The sequence below is a fragment of the Neophocaena asiaeorientalis genome, unplaced genomic scaffold (genome assembly GCF_003031525.2).
Source record: "Neophocaena asiaeorientalis asiaeorientalis breed wild unplaced genomic scaffold, Neophocaena_asiaeorientalis_V1.1 scaffold1371, whole genome shotgun sequence".
NCBI classification, from domain to species: domain Eukaryota; kingdom Metazoa; phylum Chordata; class Mammalia; order Artiodactyla; family Phocoenidae; genus Neophocaena; species Neophocaena asiaeorientalis.
The window spans coordinates 26,244-50,206 of record NW_020172813.1 but is presented as its reverse complement, the minus strand read 5'-3'; the positions used below and the strand labels follow the sequence as shown (position 1 = coordinate 50,206).

At 38.0% G+C, this 23,963-nt stretch overlaps 1 pseudogene; it reads left to right on the top strand.

The window, feature by feature from the left end:
* Positions 1 to 864: 864 nt before the first annotated feature.
* On the top strand, positions 865 to 7,740 carry LOC112397449 (heterogeneous nuclear ribonucleoprotein A3 pseudogene; annotated as a pseudogene).
* Positions 7,741 to 23,963: the final 16,223 nt, after the last annotated feature.

Here is a 23,963-nt window from a genome sequence, read left to right as displayed (position 1 = left end):
AAGTGGAAACCAAGCGCCTAACTTCCCTCTGTCGTCCTTCTTCAGCTACTGCCACCCTCCTCCCCCGCTCCTCCGCCGGCTCCGGACTCAGGAAATCCCGGAGCCGGTCGCCGGCGACGCCTCCAGCCCCCGCTCGCCCTCCTCGGGTGACCTCACGGGCTCACCCCGGCCCCCGGGCTCCACGGGGTGCGGTGGCCCAGGGAAGGAACGAGGCTCTGGTTGCCTGCCTGCCGCCTGCTTCCCTTACCATTAGCGAGCGAATCGCTATCGCACCGCGTCTCCCTATGAGTAAGCACTTTTTTCCTTTCTGTAGCAGGACATCTCCGGGCCATTAGGGCAGTACGTTTCCGTTCTCCTCTCCTCAGATCCCGAGCCGCCCGTCTGCTCCCTTCTCAGCTCCTCTGGCTCTGCAGCCTCGAGCGCGTGGTCGGGGCAGCGGCCGCCCCGCACCTCCCGGGGCTCCTCTGGAGGCAGAGCCGAAGGGGCGGGGGGCGAGGGCAACATCCCCTCCTCCCACAGAGCTGCACTTGCCGGTGTTTACATTTCCCGACTCGCAGTACTTAGCGGTCTAATGAGAGGCCGGGGGACGCCGACCACCCCCGCCCGGGCTTCTCGCCAGTCCCAGAGTTGCCGCCGCCGCTGCTGCTACTTGCTCTAATGTGCTGGCGGCTCCGACGGCCAGGCTCCAGGGCAGAAGATCCCAACCTGGGAGGTGGAGTGGGCTTAATGCTTTCTGACATTTCCTGTACGCGACGCAAATTCTTGCTCCACACCCTATCTGCACAACATGCCGGGTGGTACTCAAGGTTGAGTTTAGAACTAACTGGGTTGGAGAGCCTCGCCGTTTAGGATCAGATAGACGGGATGCTCGGGGTGCCCGACCTGTTACCAGGGATGGGGGGTGGGGAAGAGAGCCTGGCTGACTGCACAGGAGGTAGAAAACCTAGGTGAAATTAAAAACTACTGAGACGTAAGCGCACACTCCACTTTACAGGATGTCACAGTGTATTTGGGAGCTTAAACTTGATCCTGAAGATCCAATTTACAGTGAATTCCAACATAGTGGCCGAAGCCCCACATATGTCAATTGGCATCACGTGCCCCAAGTCTCTGATGCCCCTAGGGTAATGGTCACATGACTTCTTTTGACTTTAAAACTGGAATGTAATGGCTGAAGTTCATTTTCCCAAAACTACCGTGACAAAAAAGGGGAGGGGGCGGTGTGAACTAGCCTCTACTCGAGGGAGTTCTACTTGGATTTGGATGAGGGGAACAGAAAGGGTATTTGGTGCTCAGATTTTATCCAAAATAAAAAACAGAAGCTGTTTTTAAAATAAGTGCTTGAAATATGTTTGTGCTGGGATATATATCTCCCCTGTGGCCCTTCAATCTAGTTATGGCTTTTCTAAATTTAAAAAATATCTTACTAATTATTTTCTAGAAAAATCGCCCATTTATTCATGCCCTATTTCATTCCTAAATGATAGATTTGAAGCCATATCCCATAAGATAGTGTTTTTTAAAAAATTAGGCTTTGTCCATGTCCCTGGGTCTGGCCTATATTCCAGTTGAACTGTTCTCTATATTAGGCATCTGCTTGAAGGTGGTGGATAATCTCTTGGCTAAAATTAACCATCAGTTATTGTGGTTTGGAATTAATTGGATCAGAAATCAGGCAGGAAAACAGTGGACACTAAATTTAACAAATCGAGCTAGTTGGGTTTTTACCTGTCAGTACTTTAGTAGGATAATGAGAGGCCACAGAAACAACTCCCATAATGACCAATACCCACCCAAGTGGCCCAAGTTAAGGTTGCTGTTGGAAAAACATGGCAGTTTTTGCTATTCAGATTATATACTGCAGAGTGTAGAAATGGGCAGAGGAATCTCTGAGGTTGAGAGTTTAAAAGCTTTACTTATTTACAAAAATGGATCCAGTTGATACGTATTCAGTCTTGAAAACAACTAGGGCAGCTAAAAATGAAACTGGGAATATTTAAGAGATTTTGGCTTTGTATGCTTCAGCCAAAAATCCTTGTCTACTTACTGCAGCAACCTCTGAATGACTTGAGCACTACATTTTCATGCTGTGCATGGGTTTCTGAGCCTAAAAACTAGAACAACTTTAAAGCACATAGTTCTGACCACAAGGCTAGCCTTGCGGCACAGATTAGCTGGAAGTGGACTCAAACTGCACCTGAGTTAATTGGAGTTAACTACACTGGGAGATAGACCCCCCCTAGTGGAAGAGAGGTGATAATATAATTTTAGATGGAACTCCTAACAAATATTTAACCTTAAAAAAAGAAGAGCACAACTATCCAACGAGGTTAAAGTGGTAGGGGGATAAATTATTTTTGACTCTCAACCACTGCGCCACCAGGGAAGCCCCAACAAGTTCTTTTTAAAATAGTATTAACTCATGTCAAAACAAGGTCCTCACTAGGCTCTCCAACCAGTCTTTCATTGTCTCGGTGTGTCCACTCATTTACAACTACTGACTTCATTTTTTAGTCATATGATCTAATGAACCCAGGCTCTCATTAAAATTAGAGGATTATGAGTCTAATTCTTAATTTCTACAATTAGATCTAGAAAGTTATCAGACTCTTTACCTGGGGTGGGAGAGCCAAATAAATTATGCTCTGCCTTGATTTAACACAGACAATCAACACTGAGGTCCAAGGTCTCTAGTCTAGTCTGATGCCATCATTTAGAGTCAATTGCTAAAAATGTCTAGGCTCAATGCATTTTGGGTAGAAGGATTAATTATGACTAGTGAGTAATATTTGGGTTGAGATTAAGTCTCTTCTACCAATGGTTACAAGCACATTAGACTTGACTGTGACTGTTTATACTGGCAGAATGTCAATATCCAGGGCACTATTAGGAACCCCATGAAATTTTGCTCCTAGGCAAACAGCGTGACTGTTACAGAAAAGAAGGGGGTAGTAACTTGGCGGTGGTGCCTGAGCACTAAGGAGATTCTGTATGGTGAAACTGATGACAAAAGGAAGAAAATTCACTTGCCATTTTTCCATATTCTGTTTTAAGCATTTCTACTTGCCTTTCCAAGAAATTTACTGACATAATATTCTTAGCACATAAGATAAATTCATGAATTTGCTATTGCTGTAATCTAGGTGGAATGGATATGCCAAACTGTTTGTTTTTGCTGTTTAGTACAGATTCCAAAAGTAGCTGGTATAAAATTGAAAACGAACATCTATCAATACATGAAAACTTGGGTAACTGTTTTTGGAATCATTTTGTACTTGCTCATATGCTCTTTTGGTGAAAAGTAATCCAGAGGGGGAAAGTTTAATCTGTGAAAATAATAAAACTCAGTTTAGAAGAAAACAGCTAGATCATGTTTTGAGTCTGTAGTTATTCTAGAGAGTGACACACCATATGATGTATGTTCATTGTGTTGGAGGTTTCAAAAGTTTTTTGGATACATTATACTGTTGGAAGGTCTTTTAGATACCAGTGGTCACGACTAGCTGTTTTTAGTGATGAGAGCTTTGGTTAAAATTATGGCCTAGAAACATAAAAAACTGTCTGATCACGAAATGTCAGTCTCAGGAGAAGATCTGATAATACTTGGGCCAATGGTAGTTATGGAGGTGAGACAGTTTCCAAAAATTCAATATGCTTAATAACATTGAATTTGCTCTAAGCACTTGAAAGATAAATATTGGTGAGTATAAACTGTTTTAGGGATGAAAAAGCATTGCTGTTAAATGAAAATTACAATGCTAAGGGGGACGTATGTTAGACTTGCTTCAGAAGAACTAGATTCTAGACATGGCTCTGCCACTGACTCATAGTTTGACCTTGAGAAAGTCACTTAAGATTATTATATTGATAATTAACATTGAGTACATACATGTGCCAGACACCACGCATTTTCTCAATTATAAAATGAGGGCATGGCTCAAGGATTTTGGTTTGCTGGGATTTTTTTTTCTTTTGTAAGATATATCTTTTATATAGATATAGTCTGGCTTATTTCAGTTATATTTATCAGTTGATTTTTTTTCCAATTTTAATGCAACTATATTGAACCAAGCTAAATACCTTGTAGGCAAATTGGTGACTCTCCAGTCACCAGTGGCTTATTCCGTGACTAATGTTATTTCTTTAAAATATAGAGGTACCATTTATATCATTCCTTATCAAGGATTTCTGGCACATTAAACTTACTGATTTTATATTATGACAAAGCTTAATTTCTCTTAACGGTCTAGAAATTTGTTTGATGATAAGGAGGTAGTGTTGTTTATTGGAAAAGGCATTGAGTGACTCCAGCATCTTTTAGGCTTCTACAGTTTGCACAGACAGGCCATCTTCAGTAAATCATGGAAGTTCTCTGTTTTCATATCTGGATTTTACTTTATTTGTAAGCCATCTGTTTTCAATCTGTCTATTTCACAGGCATGCTGAAAGGATAAATGAGCTATGTAAGCCTTGGTTCTTCAGCAGACAGGTGCTATATAAATTCAAAGTATTGTAGTAGTATATCATAGAAACGCTAAAGCTTTAATAAGAGTTTACAGAAATGGTAGAATTCTCATCACTTAAGCCTTGCCACATTTTTACTTGTCTGTAAATGTTCTCCAGCCATCCACTTTTACAAGCTAAGAAGAAATAAAGCCAGACATAATGTAATGAAAAATAAGAGAAATGGTTGATAACAAGAGAATAAAAACCTATATGTGTAATACTTTCTTATAATTTTTTTCCCTCAAATATTGTGCCAGGTAGCCTGTAAAAGCCATTAACGTGGTGGTGGTTTTTTTTTTTAACCTTTCCCAAGTAACTACTGAGCAGTATTTTGGCGTTCATTGGTAATGGTTACAAAATACTTTGGCTTATCATACTTCATTCTTAGTTTTGTGATTGCCCGTAATAGGAGGTTTTGTGTAAAATTACGCATGAAAAATCAAATGTTTCTCCTTATAATTGCACATGCAGATATGGAAAAGTGCATAATGGAGGAGATAAACTTATGTTTAAGTGGTGTGCCATCATTAACACAGAAAAGGTGAGAAGTTAATGCAGGTCTTCATTTGAAAAACAAACATGTTGGGCTAGATGACTTGTGAGGGGTCATTTTCTTTTCTTTTTTGGCTGCATCGGGTCTTCGTTGCTGTGCGTGGGCTTTTTCTAGTTGCGGCGAGCAGGGGTTACTCTTTGTTGCAGTGCAGGCTTCAGTAGTTGTGGCACACAGGCTCAGTAGTGGTGGCTCACAGGCTGTAGAGTGCAGGCTCAGTAGTTGTGGCACACGGGCTCAGTTGCTCCGTGGCATGTGGGATCTTCCCGGACCAGGGCTCGAACCTGTGTCCCCTGCATTGGCAGGCGGATTCTTAACCACTGCGCCACCAGGGAAGCCCCTTAGGGGTTATTTTCAACCCCCACCCTCAAAACTATTAACTTGGAATTAATTTTCACTGTGTATTGTCATCTTGCCAATTACATGATAGTTCTTTAACTCTGTCATTCTTTGTGTTATTATGCATTTTTATTTTGTTAAAATTATGTTTGCTAACATTTGTTAAGATAGCATTTGTGAAGTGATAGCACTTCATGAAAATGGAATAAGCACAAAGCCTTGAGTTAAAGGACTTTTGAAATAACCTGATATCCTATGACTAGTTCTGAAGAGAAGTTTCTCTTTGTTAAAAGAAATCATTTTCTTTTATAAAATCTGACCTCTTCTTTCTACCATCTCTGTTTTAAAAGATCAAATAGCAAATCATTTTTTTGTAATCTTGTAACCCATATATTGAAAATACAACTCTGATTCTCTTAAGCTGTTTTAAATTTATATGTATACATAATACTTGTTTACATAAAAAGTATATATATAAAATTTTTACTTTCTATAAAATAGAATTTGAGAGGGCAGCATAATAGCTTTGAATATTCATATTATTGCATTCTACATTATATGCTCTAATTACATAGTGTTGCTCTCAGATTGACATTCTGCTATTGACACTGAATAATACATTGTCCTTTATAGACGAATGTAATTTTTAAGCTTTTTTTCCTGTATTTCTTTACTTGCTTGCATATTCCCATTTTTGCCATTTCTTATTGTTGTTTTTGACATCTTGGTGCTTGTATATCAGGTGGGGGAGAATTACCATTTAAGATTGTTTTCTCAGAGGTGAAAATGATAAGACATGATTCCTAGGGTATATCCTATTGCTATAATAGTCAATAGGTATATTTAGTTAATCTGCTGGAAAAGTGTCTTAAGTAGTGTGTACTTAGGATTTTTTTAATCAGTTTACTTTGGATTAAAAAAATACAAGACCACCTTAAAAATATGAGAAGACTCCAGCCGTCGCCGCCGCCGGGGGGAGGAGAGCCATGATCCAAAGGAACCAGAACAGTTGAGAAAACTGTTTATTGGTGGTCTGAGCTTTGAAACTACAGATGATAGCTTAAGAGAACATTTTGAGAAATGGGGCACACTTACAGATTGTGTGGTGATGAGAGACCCCCAAACAAAACGTTCCAGGGGCTTTGGTTTTGTTACTTACTCTTGTGTTGAAGAGGTGGATGCAGCAATGTGTGCTCGACCACACAAGGTTGATGGGCGTGTAGTGGAACCAAAGAGAGCTGTTTCTAGAGAGGATTCTGTAAAGCCTGGTGCCCATCTAACAGTGAAGAAAATTTTTGTTGGTGGTATTAAAGAAGCTACAGAAGAATATAATTTGAGAGACTACTTTGAAAAGTATGGCAAGATTGAAACCATAGAGGTTATGGAAGACAGGCAGAGTGGAAAAAAGGGAGGATTTGCTTTTGTAACTTTTGATGATCATGATACAGTTGATAAAATTGTTTTTCAGAAATACCACACTCTTAATGGGCATAATTGTGAAGTGAAAAAGGCCCTTTCTAAACAAGAAATGCAATCTGCTGGATCACAAAGAGGTCATGGAGGTGGATCTGGCAACTTTATGAGTCGTGGAGGAAACTTTGGAGGTGGTGGAGGTAACTTGGGCTGTGGTGGAAACTTTGGTGGAAGAGGAGGCTATGGTGGTGGAGGTGGTGGCAGCAGAGGTAGTTATGGAGGAGGTGATGGTGGATATAATGGATTTGGAGGCAACGGTGGTAACTATGGCGGTGGTCCTGGTTACAGTAGTAGAGGAGGCTATGGTGGTGGTGGACCAGGATATGGAAACCAAGGTGGTGGATATGGTGGCGGTGGTGGAGGATATGATGGTTACAATGAAGGAGGAAATTTTGGAGGTAACTATGGTGGTGGTGGAAGCTATAATGATTTTGGAAATTATAGTGGACAACAGCATTCAAATTATGGACCCATGAAGGGGGGCAGTTTTGGTGGAAGAAGCTCGGGAAGTCCCTATGGTGGTGGTTATGGATCTGGTGGTGGAAGTGGTGGATATGGTAGCAGAAGGTTCTAAAAACTCAGAAGAAAAGGGCTACAGTTCTTAGCAGGAGAGAGAGCGAGGAGTTGTCAGGAAAGCTGCAGGTTACTTTGAGACAGTCATCCCAAATGCATTAGAGGAAGTGTAAAAATCTGCCACAGAAGGAACGATGATCCATAGTCAGAAAAGTTCCTGCAGCTTAAACAGGAAACCCTTCTTGTTCAGGACTGTCATAGCCACAGTTTGCAAAAAGTGCAGCTATTGATTAATGCAATGTAGTGTCAATTAGATGTACATTCCTGAGGTCTTTTATCTGTTGTAGCTTTGTCTTTTTCTTTTTATTACATCAGGTATATTGCCCTGTAAATTGTGGTAGTGGTACCAGGAATAAAAAATTAAGGAACTTTTAACTTTTCAAAAAAAAATATATGAGAAGAAAACAAAAGGGTTTATAAAGAAGAAAAATAAAAATTACTCATAATTGTACCACCTGTTCATATTTTTCATCTGTTTCCTGTGTAGAACGTTAGATATTTTAAAAATTGGGATCATACTGTATATACTGTTTGTATCCAATTCTTTTAACTTATATTATGAACATGTTTTCATGTAATCAGATATTTTTGAAAATATTTAAAATTACTGCATGATATTCTATATAATGGATGTTTCATAATTTATTTCGCTAATTCCAGGTTGTTGGAAGTTTTTGTTCTTTCCATATCTTATAGATAATGCTTCAGTGAACACCCTGGGGCAAAAACCATTTCATGACTCTGATTATTTCTTTGAGATAAATATTTAGAAGAGAAATTGCAAAGATTTTTGTTTTAAAGATGAATTCCTTTGACAATCTCTGAAATTTAAACATTGGTGTAAGCAAAAAGAGCCTTGATTTCAAACAGCGGCTCTCAAAAAAAAAAAATCCGTTCTTTATATAGTGTTTCATATGGAGCTGGTTTAGGTAAAGTATATGTCTTGGAAATATTTTGGTTTCCTCTGATCTAGTTAGCAGGTGCAAAGGAGGATGAAGTAGAATCCTGTGGGGTGTACAATCATAGGAAGTTCTATTTTTTGAAACTGAACTGTTAATTGGGGAAGGGAGACAGGTTTGTATTTAATTAGCCTTTAGATTTCAGATTGCTGTAAAACTCAGTTCAAGTGCAGAAAGCTTACTTGTGACCATAAACTTTCAGTATCATGAAGAGATTTTTAATCCTGAAGTTGGTTAAATGGCTGTATATATATAAAGATATATATTTATATATTCTTTTTCAGCTTCTTTGCCATTATAGGTTATTACAAGATATTGAGTGTAGTTCCCTGTGCTATACAGTGGGTCCTTGTTGGTTATCTATTTTATATATAGAGTGTATGTATGTTAATCCCAAGCTTCTAATTTAACCCCCCCTTCCCCTTTGGTAACCATAAGCTTGTTTTCTATATCTGTGGAGTTACCATATTACCCAGCAATCCCACTCCTGGGCATATATCCAGAAAAGACGAAAACCCTAATTTGAAAAGATACATGCACCTCAATGTTCATAACAGCTCTATATACAATAGCCAAGGCATGGAAGCTACCTAAATGTCCATGACAGATGAATGGATAAAGAAGATGTGGTACATATACACAAGGGAATATTACTCAGCCATAAAAAAGCATGAAATAATGCCATTTGCAGCAATATGGATGGACCTAGAGGTTATCATACTGAGTGAAGTAAGTCAGACAAAGACAAATATCATATATCACTTATATGTGCAATCTAAAAAAGTGATACGAATGAATTTATTTACAAAACAGAAATAGACTCACAGACATAGAAATGGCTGTGTTTGTTGATAGGCTTCTTTATCTCAGGCTGTCAGCCTCTTGAAGTACAGCCACTCCTCGGAGATACTTCAGTTGGTTCCAGACTATCACAATAGAGCGAGTCACATCAATTTTTTTGGCTTCCCAGTGCTTATAAAAGTTATGTTTACACTATACTGTAGTCTATTAAGTGTGTGATAGCATTACATCTAAAAAAATGTACATAATTTAAAATACTTTATTGTTTAAAAAATGCCAATTTTCATCTGAGCCTTCAGTGTGTCCTAGTAACGTCGAAGATCACTGATCACCAATCATTATAACAAATATAATGATAATGAAAAAGTTTCCAATGTGGTGAGAATTACCAAAATGTGACACAGACACAAAGTGAGAAAATGCTATTGGAAAATGGTGCCAGTAGACTCACTTGATGCAGCGTTAGCGCGAACCTTCAATTTGTAGAAATTGCAATATCTGGAAAGTGCAATAAAATGATGTGTACCTATACGTTGACAACGCTCAATAAACTCAAAGTTTTATGTTTCATTCAGGTTGCTTAAATAACGAAACGGAGATCCAATAGTGGTAAAACTGGTGCCACCAGTTAATTTGTGCCTAGTTTCAGTATATGGTGAATCCCCAAATTACAACACTTGACTTAACAAATATTTTGTATATTTAAATGGCTCATTGTACACTGCATATCTCTCCCTAAACTTATCCCATGCTGCTTCACAGACCTTTCCTGGATGTCTGTCTCCTTACCCCAGTTCACTGGTGGCACTAAGGACCGTGTTGGTCCGGGCATCCCATGATGACCCGGAAGTGATGTGGAAAGTTTTGTCTGACTGGACAACTCGTTCTTACCACCTCCTTTTTTTGTTCTCAGAGGGATCATGTACCTGCTATATTTCATAGTCAGAATGGATTTTAGCATAAAAAATGGGTTCCCATGGTTTTGCTATTTTATATCTCTGTGACATTGGGGAAGTTCCTTAATTCCTCTAAACCTCAATTTCACTATCTATAAAATGGGGATAATATCACTTGTTTTCAGTCTTGTCTTTAAAATTAAAGGAGAACATTTATAAAGAAACTGGCGTATATTAGGTGCTCAATCAGTGTTCCCATTTACAGGTCAATTAATGTTGCCTTAGGTGATCTTTATCAGGTCTCTGTAGCTACCTCTTCATTTTCCTCTAATTTAAACGTTTTTTTCCTTAAGTATCACCATTGAAGATAAATAAGATAGTTTATTTTTTCTGTTTTATTTAATGGTATTATGAAAATATGACTTTCCAATGCTTTTCATTACGAATGTGGAGGATTTTAACAATGTTCCAGGTTGAAGAAGCCTCTTGGCTTATCTAAGAAACCCCTTTACCATTAATTTATCCTTTCATGAGGATATGCCATCCAACAGTCTAAATTCACCCTCAAAGGAAAATTGGAAACGTGACTCTTTTAATACGTTACAGACACCATTATAAAGTCACTGCCACTAACAAATTTAGCTTAGAGCAGGGTGAAAGGTAATAGGTAATGTTGATGCCTGTTTTTGGGGGGAGGAAAAAAAAGCTTCAAGTTCTTCAGTGTTTCTACAATAGTAGAAATAGTATAAACATGAATGTTTAGAAGTTTACCTTTGAAAAAATAGGAGAAAAGAGAAAATAAGTTAGTGAAAACTTAAAATGCTGGGGAAGGCAGAGTTATAAATTAAATCAGTATCTTTCCAAGATGACATGTAGCCTTTAGACATGGATGAATCCAAAACATATTAATTTTAAATTTACGGTGCCCATTATTTCCTCTAGTGGAAGTTTTCAAAAGCAAAAACCAGGAAATGATGAAGGACATTGACACATTCAACAAATATTTTGAGCAGTTTGTGGGTCTCCAGTTTAAAGCTACAGTTGAATCAGTTTTGCAAGTGGTTATGAATAATTAAAATTTTATATTTTGTCTTATGATGATTAAAAACAAATATAGCCAAATTACCATGCAGTATAGATAACCAAAAAGTAATACTGATAGATTTACATGTTTAAAGATATAAGCCAACCCATACACTTGGTATCTTATCCTAAATCAAAGTTTTCCAGCATTAGTTGGGCCCCCAGCCCCGCGAAAAATAAAAGCAAACTAGAATATATTTATAGGTGCAAGCAGAAGGTGGCAAACTTCCCTAACCAGAGAAGGTTTGTGTAAAGATGAAGGGAGGATTGATTGCTGTGTCAAGTACCTTGAAATGTGTAAAGATTATATAAAAGGCGGCCTATAAGGCATTTATAAAGAGATGTAATTAAAATGTGCCCAGAGTTCTCAAGTATATATTGAGATAGTACGAACTATAGATGGAGTAATAGCCAAAGATAGTAACATGGACAATGCCTTAATTAGTCTATTTGTGGAATGGCTTCATCATTCAACTAAAATAAGTTTAATGAAGACTGTTAGGTGCTAGGGCTACAAAGATGGTAAGATACTCCTGCAGTCTGGAAGAAAAAAACGTAATATTGGATTTCATGAAACCTAAAAATATTCTTACATGTAGAAAAGGAACTTAAATATGGCCTTTTTTCTCAACATAAAATAATTTCTAAATTTAAACCTTGTGTGAACAAAGACATTCATGTATAACCCAATATAATCAAATCTAAACTAAGAACAAATCAAATTTAAACATTGTTATTTCTTTGCAATAATTATTGCATCCTAAAAAAAGCGCCGACCATGAGTTAATTTTACTTAAATAGAACATTGCTCAGCCTATAAATGAAGGTCAGCAGACACCAGTGTCTTGGAATAAAATAGCCCTTTGGCAAGAAAATGAGCCACACCCCATTTAGTTTTTACAAAAATAAAATTCTTTCCAGCTTTACTAAATTGTAGATGTTGTGCACAGCGTGTACTTCTGCAGTAGTTGGTTCTGCAGCTGTGGAAATATCCATGCATGTAGAAGCCCTAAAAAACATTGATTCGCCATTACTTGCACATGCAGCTCTCATACTTTCTGTAGTACAGCATTCTGTTAAGTTTTATCTGACTCAAGGATAATAGCGAGTAACTACAGGTATAGCTGACACCTTAATTTTCTGCCTTGAACTTCTTGATTGTCCCAGACTTTAAAATGAGCTGGAAAACCCAGGATTCCAAATCTGGTCATCATTTCATTTGGTGGGAGGGGATCAAATGAATGCAGTATATCTGGATGTACTGTCTGCTGTACATGGTTTTCTTCAAAGATGGTACTAAATTCCTGCCATGTACCATGGAAAACACTGTTCTTCTAGGGAGAAAAGAAAATAAACCCATTCTCCTGGTTCTTTCACAGTACACCTGGCACACAGCAGGTCTCCATAAATATAATACATTTGAAAGAGGGTATAAATGGCCATGGATGGCCCTTGCTGATAAAGATTAAATTGTGAAAACCTAATCAGCAAATGGGTAACTTATGAATCATATTGAATAAAATACATATTGATGTGAACCTGTCAGAAAACTAAGCAAATGGCTTGCTTGGTTTTCTTCCTCCTTTACTTGTCTTAAGTGAATGGTCAGGAGTGAATGTTACATATGGATGGCACTTTCATTGTGAGAACTGCTTAACTTTAGAATCAACGAGGATATTGGGACATACTAATATTTTTTCACTTTTTAAAGCAGTGTTACTGAGAGAGAATTCACATTGTTTACCAACCATGTAAATTGTACAGTTCAACGGATTTTAGTATATTCACAGATATGCACAACCATCAGCAAGTTTTGAATATTTTCATTGTCTTGGAAGGATGAAGGAGGCTTAAAACTCCAGAGTTTTAAGCTATGCCTCTCCCCAGCCCACCACCTCCCCATCCCTAAGCAATCACTAATCTACTTTCTGTCTCTATAGATTTCCCAGTTCTGGACTTTCATGTATAAATGGAACATACGGTCTTTTGTGACTGACTTCTTTCACTTAAGCATATTGTTTTCAAGGTTCATTCACATTACAGCATGTATCAGTACTTCATTCCTTTTTATGGCTGAATAATAGTCCATTGTATGGATATGCCACATTTTGTTTATCCATTCATCCATTGATAGACATTTGGGTTGTTTCCACTTTTTGGCTGTTATGAATAATGGGATATGTTAATATTAAATGTCTAACCATGGGTCAGCTAATGAGTTAGAAGTGGTACTGACAAGATAACATTTCATTTATCACTGGTCTGCTGTTAATGTAGATCCTTGCTTTGACTCTGAACAATATTGATTTCTACATCTAAGTGTAGCTAATTTTTTCCTGTTTCTTTTTTAATTTATTTATTTTTTAAAATTTTAATTATTATTATTATGTATTTTGGGCTGTGTTGGGTCTCCGTTGCTGTGCGTGGGCTTTCTCTAGTTGCGGCTAGGGGGGGCTACTCATTGTTATGGTGCACGGGCTTCTCATTGCGGTGGCTTCTCTTGTTGTGGACCACAGGCTCTGGGCATGCGGGCTTCAGTAGTTGCAGCACGCGGGCTCAGTAGTTGTGGCTTGCGGGCTCTAGAGCGCAGGCTCAGTAGTTGTGGCTCATGGGCTTAGTTGCTCCATGGCATGTGGGATCTTCCCGGACCAGGGCTCGAACCTGTGTGTCCCCTGCATTGGCAGGTGGATTCTTAACAGCTGCACCACCAGGGAAGCCCCGTTTCCTGTTTCTTGATGCTCAGTAGCTTATTATCATCAACTTGTTCCCAACACTACCTTATTCCTTAGTAATATTTCTGCTTGAATAATGGAAAGCCTGTAAAAGTTCTATAATCACCTTTTAAAAAAATTGTATAACAGATTTATACAAAATTCCTTGTTTATACACATTTATTGAATACCTAGTATAAGGAACAAAAGTAAGCAGTATTAAGTATTGCAGAAGTAAATGACAAATGCTTTGAAACACAATGGTTTTCAGTCAACCTAAAGCATTATCGAGCACATCTAATATTTATTTTTTAAATTTATGCTTCAAGGGCTTCCCTGGTGGCGCAGTGGTTGAGAGTCCGCCTGATGATGCAGGGGACGTGGGTTTGTGCCCCAGTCCGGGAGGATCCCACATGCCGCAGAGCGGCTGGGCCCGTGAGCCATGGCCACTGAGCCTGCGCTCCGCAACGGGAGAGGCCACAACAGTGAGAGGCCCGCGTACCGCAAAAACAAACAAACAAACAAAAATTTACGCTTCAAATATGAAATACATACACAGAAAAAAATTCAAAAGCTATAAAGGGACATAAAGAAAATAAACCTCCTGCCCCTGACTCCGATCCCCCATTTCCCTTCCCAGGATGTGACCATTAGTACTAGTTTCTTGTCTATCCATCCAGAAATAATATTGAGTACATTTGACACTTGACATTTTCAGAAGAGCTTGGTGTTTTACATTTAGAAAGTTCAGCAGTTTGAGGGAGTCTTTACCTTTTGACTCTTCAGGGATGAACACGAGAAGGAGGGATTATCCAAGGATGATAACAAGAATCAGTTACAGATCAGAGTTTTTCTTTCAAGAACCCTCCAGGTCAATATAGCTAATGACACCTAGAACCGATCTCTGCCATTATCTTCTGTATTCAACCCACAGAGAAGTTCTTGGACCTAGTTGCCTTATTCTGGGCAGGCCAACTAGGAAAGGATAGGCCTCCCTGAGAGAGGAGGGCTGCAGTTCAGTAAAGAAAAGATACAATTTCCCTGAGACACATTTAGAACTTCCTATTTAATTACTTAATTCATTTAACAGGCCTTTATTAATCATCAACAGTGTGCTAGACACTGTTATCACTAAGATAAATAACATAATGTGCCATCGTTTGAAGAGCTCAGAGACTAATCCAGCCACTGATTTTTGCAGATGAGGCGACAGAGGTCTAATGCAGTGGTGGACAGTGGTGGGGCATGGGGTCTCCTGATACCTAATCCATCACTATTCTTGCCATAAATTTAAATACCACATCCAGAGTCCAGCGTGGTTCACTAGGAATGCCTCTTCCACCCTGAATCAGTTTATACAATCTGGAGTTTTCTTTCAGATGTTAACAAAATGGCAAATGCCATGTCTTTAAAGTTGACATAAACTCTCTGAAACTCACTTCACCTATAACTTAAGCAACATTATTTAACTCGACCAACTCTTCCATAGCTAATGAAAATTCATTAGTAATAGCTTTGAAGTGGTAAATTATTTTCTAGGTTGTATCTTCAACCAGAGTACTCTTATGCTTACAAAGCTGCAGTCCTAATCATTGATCTTAAAGAGTTTCCTACATTGTATTGCATTCAAAGTATTTTTTTTTTTTTTTGTAGTACGTGGGCCTCTCACGGTTGTGGCCTCTCCTGTTGCGGAGCACAGGCTCCGGATGCGCAGGCTCAGCGGCTATGGCTCACGGGCCCAGCCGCTCCGCGGTATGTGGGATCTTCCCGGACCGGGGCACGAACCCGTGTCCCCTGCATCGGCAGGTGGACTCTCAACCACTGCGCCACCAGGGAAGCCCCAAAGCAAAGGATATTGAAAACTCTAATGCCAATATATTGGATATACATTGTAGGATTTATCATTCTTTTTTTTTTTTTTTGCCACACCGCGTGGCTTGCAGGATCTTAGTTCCCCGACCAGGGATTGAACCCGTGCCCCCTGCAATGGAAGCGCAGAGTCCTAACCACTGGGCCTCCAGGGAGTTCCCGGATTTATCACTCTTGGTTTCTTCCAAACTGGATTTTCTCTCTCAGAGAGCATTTCCCCCTTTGTACTACTCCTCACCAAGAAAAAAAATTCCATTTTATTCATTGATTCATTCACTTATTCAAATATTTACTGAGTGCCTCTATAGGTCAGGTTATTTTCTAGGCACTGGGGATTATACCTGTGACTGGAACAAATGAAAATTACTATCTTTATGAAGCTTACATCCTACTAGGGGAAGATACAAAAGGAACAATGATATAGTATATTCGATGGTAATGTATTATGGAGAAAATTAAAGTTGAGGGTATAGGGAGTGGGAAGAGGGCATTGCCATTTCAAATCATGTGGTCACAGGAGGCCTCACTGAAAGGAAGATATTTGATGCAAGACATGAAGGAGATCAAGGAGTGACTATCTGGGGACAAGTGTCACTTAAGTAAATGTTTCTAATAACAGATACCAAAATTGTCATGCATTGGTGGGTTCTTGCCCTGAAATTCTCCTTTATATCAGCTTGTTATTTTGGTATTGAACAGAAGAAATATCGTTTACCCAGATCAAATACTCTAGTGGAGTCATGAATTGACCATATATGCTAAGACTATAGTGTCAGTAGTTATGTCTATAGTATTTTGGAAAAATTCGTGGGAATAATGTTTAAAATAGGATATGAAATTATTGCATATAAGTTTTCTTCTCTTTTCCTATCCACTTAATTATACTATATTCTGTGTCTAATTCTGAGTTGGATTTTTTAATTGAACTTTTTACTTTGCAGAAATTGTAGACATGTACTTGTAAGAGGAAATAACACAGAGAGATCCTGTGTGCCCTTTACTCAGTTTTCCCCAGTAGTAACCTCTTCAAGACCATAGTACAATACCCAAGCCAAGATGTCGACATTAATACAGTCAAGATGCTGAACAGTTCCATCACCACTAGAATCCCTTTTGTTACCCTTTTGTAACAGCACACACTTCCTTCCACCCTCCCCTGCACCTGCCCCATCTCTACCCCTGGAAACGACTAATCTGTTTCCATTTCTATAATTTTGTCATTTCAAAAATATTATGTAAATGAAATCAGAGTATGCAGTATGTTGGCTTTTTCAATTCAGCATAATTCTCTAGAGATTCATCCAAGTTGTGTATATCAATACCTTCCTCCTTTTTATTGCTGAGTAGTATTCCATGGTGTAAATGTACCATAGTGTTTTTAACCATTCACACATTGAAGGACATCTGGGCCATTTCTAGTTTTGGCTGCTACAAATAAAGCTGCTACAAATATTTGTGTCCAGGTTTTTCTGTGATTGTAAATTTTCATTTCTCTGGGATTAATGCCCAAAGAATGCAATCTCTGGGTCATATGAGAGCTGCATGTTTAATTTTATAAGAAACTATCAAAATGTTTTTCTGTAGTGACTTGTACCATTTAATCTCCTACCAGCAATGTACGAGTGACCCAGTTTTTCTACATCCTTGCTAGCACTTAGTATTGTCACATTTTTATTTTAGCTATTCTGATAGGTGTGTAGTGATATCCCATTTTTGTTTCATTTTGCATTTCCCAGTGGTTAATGATGCTGAGCATCTTTTTATGTGTTTGTTTCCCATCTGTATATCCTATTTGGTGAAACATCTGTTCGTGTCTTTTGCCTATTTTCCAATTGGATTGTTTTTTAATGTTGAGTTTTGAGAGGTCTTTATATATTCTAGATAACAATCCTTTGTCAGATATGTGGTATACAGCTATTTTCTCCTAGTCTGTAGCTTGTCTCTCCATCCTCCAAGCAAGGTCTTTCACAGAACAAAAGTATTATTTTGACAAGGCCAAGTTGATCAATGTTTCCTTTTATGGATTGTCTTTTTGATGTTATGTCCAAGGCCCCTTCACAGAACATGGTTCCTGATGAATTTTTTGAAAAATTTTTTCTAAAGTTTTATGGTGTTATGTTTCACATTTAAGTCTGTGGCCCATTTTGAGTTAATTTTGGTGTAAATCTTTACACAAAATTACACAAAATGAGGTCTAGGTCAGAGTTCTTATTTTTTTCCCCTATGGTTGTCCAGTTGCTGTAGCACCATTCCTCCACTGATGAGATTTTGCACCCTTGCCAAAAGTCAGTTGAGCTTATTTGTGTAGGTCTATTTCTGAGTTCTCTGGCCTGTTCCATTGTTCTGCATGTGTTGCTCTGTAACCACACTATCTTGATTGCTGTAGCTACAAGGAATGGCTTGACACCAGGCAGAGTGAGTCCACCCAGTCTATTTTTCAATAAAGTTTACCTGTTCTAAGACCTGTTTCTTTCCACATAAATTTTTAGAATAAGCTGGTCTATGACCACAAAAAACTGTGCTGTCAATAGGAGTTACATTAATAAATTAGAATTTTGAGGTTGCATATGTAATGTTAATTAAGTTAAAAATGGTAATTCCATTAAGGAAGACAATTTAATTTCTTCTATAGTCTCATGCTAGGTCTTATTTTCTAAAGTGGTGCCTACTTTTATGATTTTTAAATCACTGAACAAATATTAATTGGTCATTTCTCTTCAGATATAACTTGGATATCTTTTTTTTAATTGCCAATATTGAAACTTTTTCAAAGGAATGACACATTCTTGATTTAGGTATATAACTTTCAAGTTCTAAATCACTGATATGTTTCTGAATTTTAAAATTATTTGAAGAGTTCTTTCCGGAATTTTTAAAGACTCCCGCCCCCAACTTAGATTTCTCTTTGCAAGACTCCTAAACCTACTGCCTTAAGTATGGTTTACCTCTTCTTTTGTTTCAAACAAATGCATTAACCCACATAGCAAAACAGAATATGCCACTAAATCATTGGGATTTAGGGTATTGGAGTTTAGGATGTGTTTGTTAGTCATGAATAGTAAATCAAAACATTTTAAATGAAAACTTTTGTGCATTCTCATGCTTTGATCTTTGATTCTGAAAAATAAAATCTTAAAAATTACAAAAAGAGGGCTTCCCTGGTGGCGCAGTGGTTGAGAGTCCGCCTGCAGATGCAGGGGACACGGGTTCGTGCCCCGGTCCAGGAAGATCCCACATGCCACGGAGCGGCTGGGCCCGTGAGCCATGGTCGCTGAGCCTGCACGTCCGGAGCCTGTGCTCCACAAGGGGAGAGTTTTAAACCTACTATTAGGGATTAAAAAAAGAGGACTGTTAAACTGATTAGGGCTGAAGAAGAAAGGAACAGAAAATGTCACCTTGTTTGGGTGCGGGAAAAGTGAATGAGATCATGCTTTCATTTCTGTCTTGCTTTCTCAAGATAAAGCTTTTCCACCCTTCTTTCTGCTTCATGATTCAGGGTGGAAGCACCAAAAAAACTTGACTCTCTTTCCCATCCTGTTTTAAATTGGCTTTTATTGTTTTAATAAATATGTCACTGGCAGCCTATAACATTATGAATATGGCATTAGATGGTTACACTCAGAAAGCAGGAATTTGAAAATCACAGTCCAGATATACTACCTTAAACACAATTAACAGAATTACTTCTCAGTAAGGAAAACTTACCTAAGTTATAGCATGTGGCTCATATAGTTTTAGTATAATTATTACAGTAAAATTTACCACCACTAAGCATTGTGTACAGAGTTCTGAAAGGACAAAAGTGCGATCCAAGAATAGTAAGCCAAGATGTCATTCAAAAATAAAGGTACTAGGCAGTTCCCATGAATATAAAAGAACTCGTAGAAAAGAGAAATACTCGAAAGTGAAATTCAGCCAATTAAAAAATAGGGCAAAATTAAGATTTTAAGAATAGAGGAGTCTTGGTAAAAGGATGTATGATGATCATTGAATCCATTTAAATACAGAATTAATACTGAAAAAAAATTTACTACCACTAATATCAGTGATTTGTTTCTTCCCCATCTACTCCTAACTTTGTTTAGGTTAATAGTCACAGCTACAGCAAAACCTATCCTGTGATGGAAAAAAAGTGTAATTTAAGGAGGAATGCAGTATAATGGTACTCATCAAACAGATATTCCAACTTCTTTCTTCACATATCGCTTATCTGCATTTTTGTATTTGGTCTAATGAGAGACCTTTAAAAGCTCATTCTCTAAAGCAGTGAATTCTCAGAGCCAGTGAGCCTACCATAGTCTACCCCATCAAAAGAACCCTGCTAATGGCTTAGCCAATTTCTGAGGTAAGAGTACCAGGGAGAGGGATAAACTGGGAGAAGGAAGAAGTTGCTCTTGCATGGATGACTTTTTGCCAACAATATGATTTTTAGCAAGCAAAGGCCACAAAAGTTGTTTGATTTGTGGCAGAATTAATTATGAGACTTTTTAGCTGTACCAGGTTAACAGATTGCCAAATAAAATACTGAGCAAGCAAAACTGGTCAGTTATAATTCAGTGTCTAGAAATCTGAGCCAGCATTAGTGTTATGTTTATGGATTCAACTCCATCCTCAAAGAAATGCAGTCGGGGTATCAGCAAAAATAAAATAAGAGTTATGGGGTATCTCCCAGACATTTGAATAGAAAGGGCACATAACACTGTGTGAGACCACAGTATTTTTGCAGCCAATCTTAAGGATAAATCTACATTGTATTCAGGATGCTGTGTTGGGCCAAAACTTAACAATGACCATTATGTGTAGAAAATAGCAACCATTGTTGTTGCCTTAAACTCTCTCTGGAGATTAAAAAACATTTTTAATTAACCTAATAAAACCCCAATGGCAACATAACCAAAGAAATTAACATAACCAGAGAAGAATGTGTAGAAGCAGAAAACCTAGTGCAATTGTTGAGTTATCCTGGCAAAGGAACCCTGAACTATGTGAAGCTAGTGACTGTTTACTGTTTTGTCTAAAAAAGCAACTCCAAAAGTATACACATACACACAAACACACACACATTTGGATTTTTCAGCTAGATCTTTAAGCGGGCTGTTTCATGACAAGCTCCCAAAGAAATGGAATTAATTTGTGGTGTGTTTTTGTTTTTTTTAATTTATTTACTTATTTTTGGCCACGTTGGGTCTTCGTTGCTGCACGTGGGCATTCTCTAGTTGCGGCGAGCGGGGGCTACTCTTTGTCGTGGTGCACGGGCTTCTCATTGTGGTGGCTTCTCTTGTTGGGGAGCATGGGCTCTAGGCGCGTGGGCTTCAGTAGTTGTGGCTGGCGGGCTCAGTAGTTGTGGCTCGCGGGCTCTAGAGCGAGGGCTCAGTAGTTGTGGCGCACGGGCTTAGTTGCTCTGTGGCAGGTGGGATCTTCCCAGACCAGGGCTCGAACCCGTGTCCCCTGCATTGGCAGGCAGATTCTTAACCACTGCGCCACCAGGGAAGTCCCTGTGGTGTGTTTTTAAAGTGTTTATATATATATGTGCTTGCAAGAATTACACGGAGGAATTAGACCGACAGAGTACTTGGTGATTCTTGATGTGAATATTGGCAACCTTAAAGATGTTTTATTAGACAACAAGGCAACAGTTTTCCTCTGTCTTCACAATAATAGCAGAAGTCAGAAAACATTCCACATGCAAATATATCTGAACCTCTTCATGAATGCATTTAACACTTTGAAGTGATGGCAACATCTGGTAACAAGTAGAAACCAGCATCTTATAAACTGTGGTTTCATGTTACCACTTCATCTGAATTAGTCATTTAAGGGAGTTTTATAAGTCTTCCTAAAAACTGACAAGGTTAATCTTGGACTAGGGCAGACAGGCAGGAAATGCTGAAGCGGCTGTTTCTTTTGAAGGTTTTGTGATTCCTTGTGAGGTCAAAAAGTAGTCGTTTTAAAGTTAAGAAAGCTAAAGCATTGAGATCTTGACAGCTTAAGTGCGATTTTTCTTTTTTGTGTGTGTGGCAATTTTGAAGGAAAACTTGAAAAAATTCAGAGTTCTTTATACCTTCCATTCCACTTTCCTCTGAAATGCCTTTATTTTCGAAAAGTGGAGAATTAGAAAATCATTCAGCTGCCAAATATGATCATGGATTCGGTGCCACCAGAAAGATGTAACCTACCGTTTCTTTGGCTGGATTACTTCTTAGGAATCACCCTATTTTGTAGGGTTACCCAATGGGACAAGAGTAGATGTCTTTTATGTTTATTTATGTGATTTGCATTAAAAGTGCTAAAAGTTTATTCTTTATTATGTAATACACCACTATAGCACATGACAGTGAGTTTAATTCCTTTAGCATGCAATGTTATTATCACAAATTTATTTAACAGATACTTTTTTTCATTTGAAAGTAAATATTTGTTCCTGAATTTTTTTCTTCCATTTTGTTGAGACATAATTGACGTACAGCATTAAGGTGTACAGTATAATGATTTGACTTACATACATCATGAAATGATTATCACAGTAAGTTTAGTGAATATCCATCATCTCATATAGATACAAAATAAAAGAGAAAGAAAAAATTTTTCTTCCTTGTGATGAGGACTCTTAGGATTTGCTCTCTTAACTTTCATATATAACATACAGCAGTGTTAATTTCTCATATTGTACATTACACCCCAGTACTTATTTATCTTACAGCTGGAAGTTTGTACCTTTTGATTGCTTTCATCCAATCCCCCCGCCCCCACCCTCCTTAACAGATACTTATTGCGTGCCTACTGTGTGCCAGGCACTGTTCTAGATGCTTGAGATAGATTGGTGAAAAGACAAATCACTGCCCTCATAGAGCTTAATAAATATTAAAGATGAAAACAGTGGAGCAATTTTAAATCCTTTAATCTATCACTCAGCTTTTAAAGATCTACATTGAATGAGTTTTGAGAACTCTTGCACATTTTACCTGAAGTTTGAATAGGGAAAAATTGATAATTTGTTTGGAATACATGGCAATAAGCTGGAAGATGATAGTTAAAGTAAATGTTTGACTTTTTTGATTCTCACTTTTATTTTTCATTTATCAGTGTTATAATTAGACCCCTTGAGTAACTAAGGAATGTTATTGAGCTGGAAGATGATAGTTAAAGTAAATGTTTGATTTTTTTGATTCTCACTTTTATTTTTCATTTATCAGTGTTATAATTAGACCCCTTGAGTAACTAAGGAATGTTATTGAGCTGGAAGATGATAGTTAAAGTAAATGTTTGATTTTTTTGATTCTCACTTTTATTTTTCATTTATCAGTGTTATAATTAGACCCCTTGAGTAACTAAGGAATGTTATTGATTTAACTTGTGGATTTATTCTTTAGGATGGTCTTAATTTATATGGGGGGAGGGGCAGGCGGTGTGAATGGACATAGTAGCCCTGAAAATTAAAATATGGAATCTGTAACTGCTGTCTTCTTTCATTGGAAGAATTATAGAATACTTAATGTATTTAATGTTCACCATGGGAAGTGAATGTATTGCTCAGTTATTTTTGCCTATGTGAGTAGTACAAGAGCTGACTCAAAGGAGATGACATGATGGTTCCTGTCCTGAAGTAAAATAAGATGATGGGGTTGTGGTGGAAAAATGATGTGGTCATGCCCATATTTGCTCACATCTCTTGTTGGTTTCCTTTTATAGAGGAAAACCAAAGAGAGTCTCATTTCTTATTTTTTAAGTTTCCTTTTTGTATTTTCTTTTCATGCCAGTTTTCTTTTTTTTCCCCTTAAAAATTGCATTATCCTGATTTGCAGTTCAGTTGGCTCAAGCTGTGCTTTGTAATAGTATAAGTACCCCTTAGAATGGTCATAGTGGAGGCATTATACCCATTTTAGGGAATCAATTACATATATGGACACAGACACTCTGAGCTCCTTGAATGTAAAAGGCATATTTCATAAATCTTTCTATTTCCTTATGCCATCTAAGTACAGTGCCTTTTACAGAGTGGATGTTCATTCAGTGTTCGTGGTAATGAATGAATATGAGTCAGGAATTTTATTTTTGCTTTCCAAAATACAAAATACTTTTTTATAAGCTCATGGAATTTTTAAAAGCTTACTTTTATGGAAAATTTCAAACATACAAAGTAAAATAGCATTTGGGGGCTTCCCTGGTGGCACAGTGGTTGAGAGTCCGCCTGCCGATGCAGGGG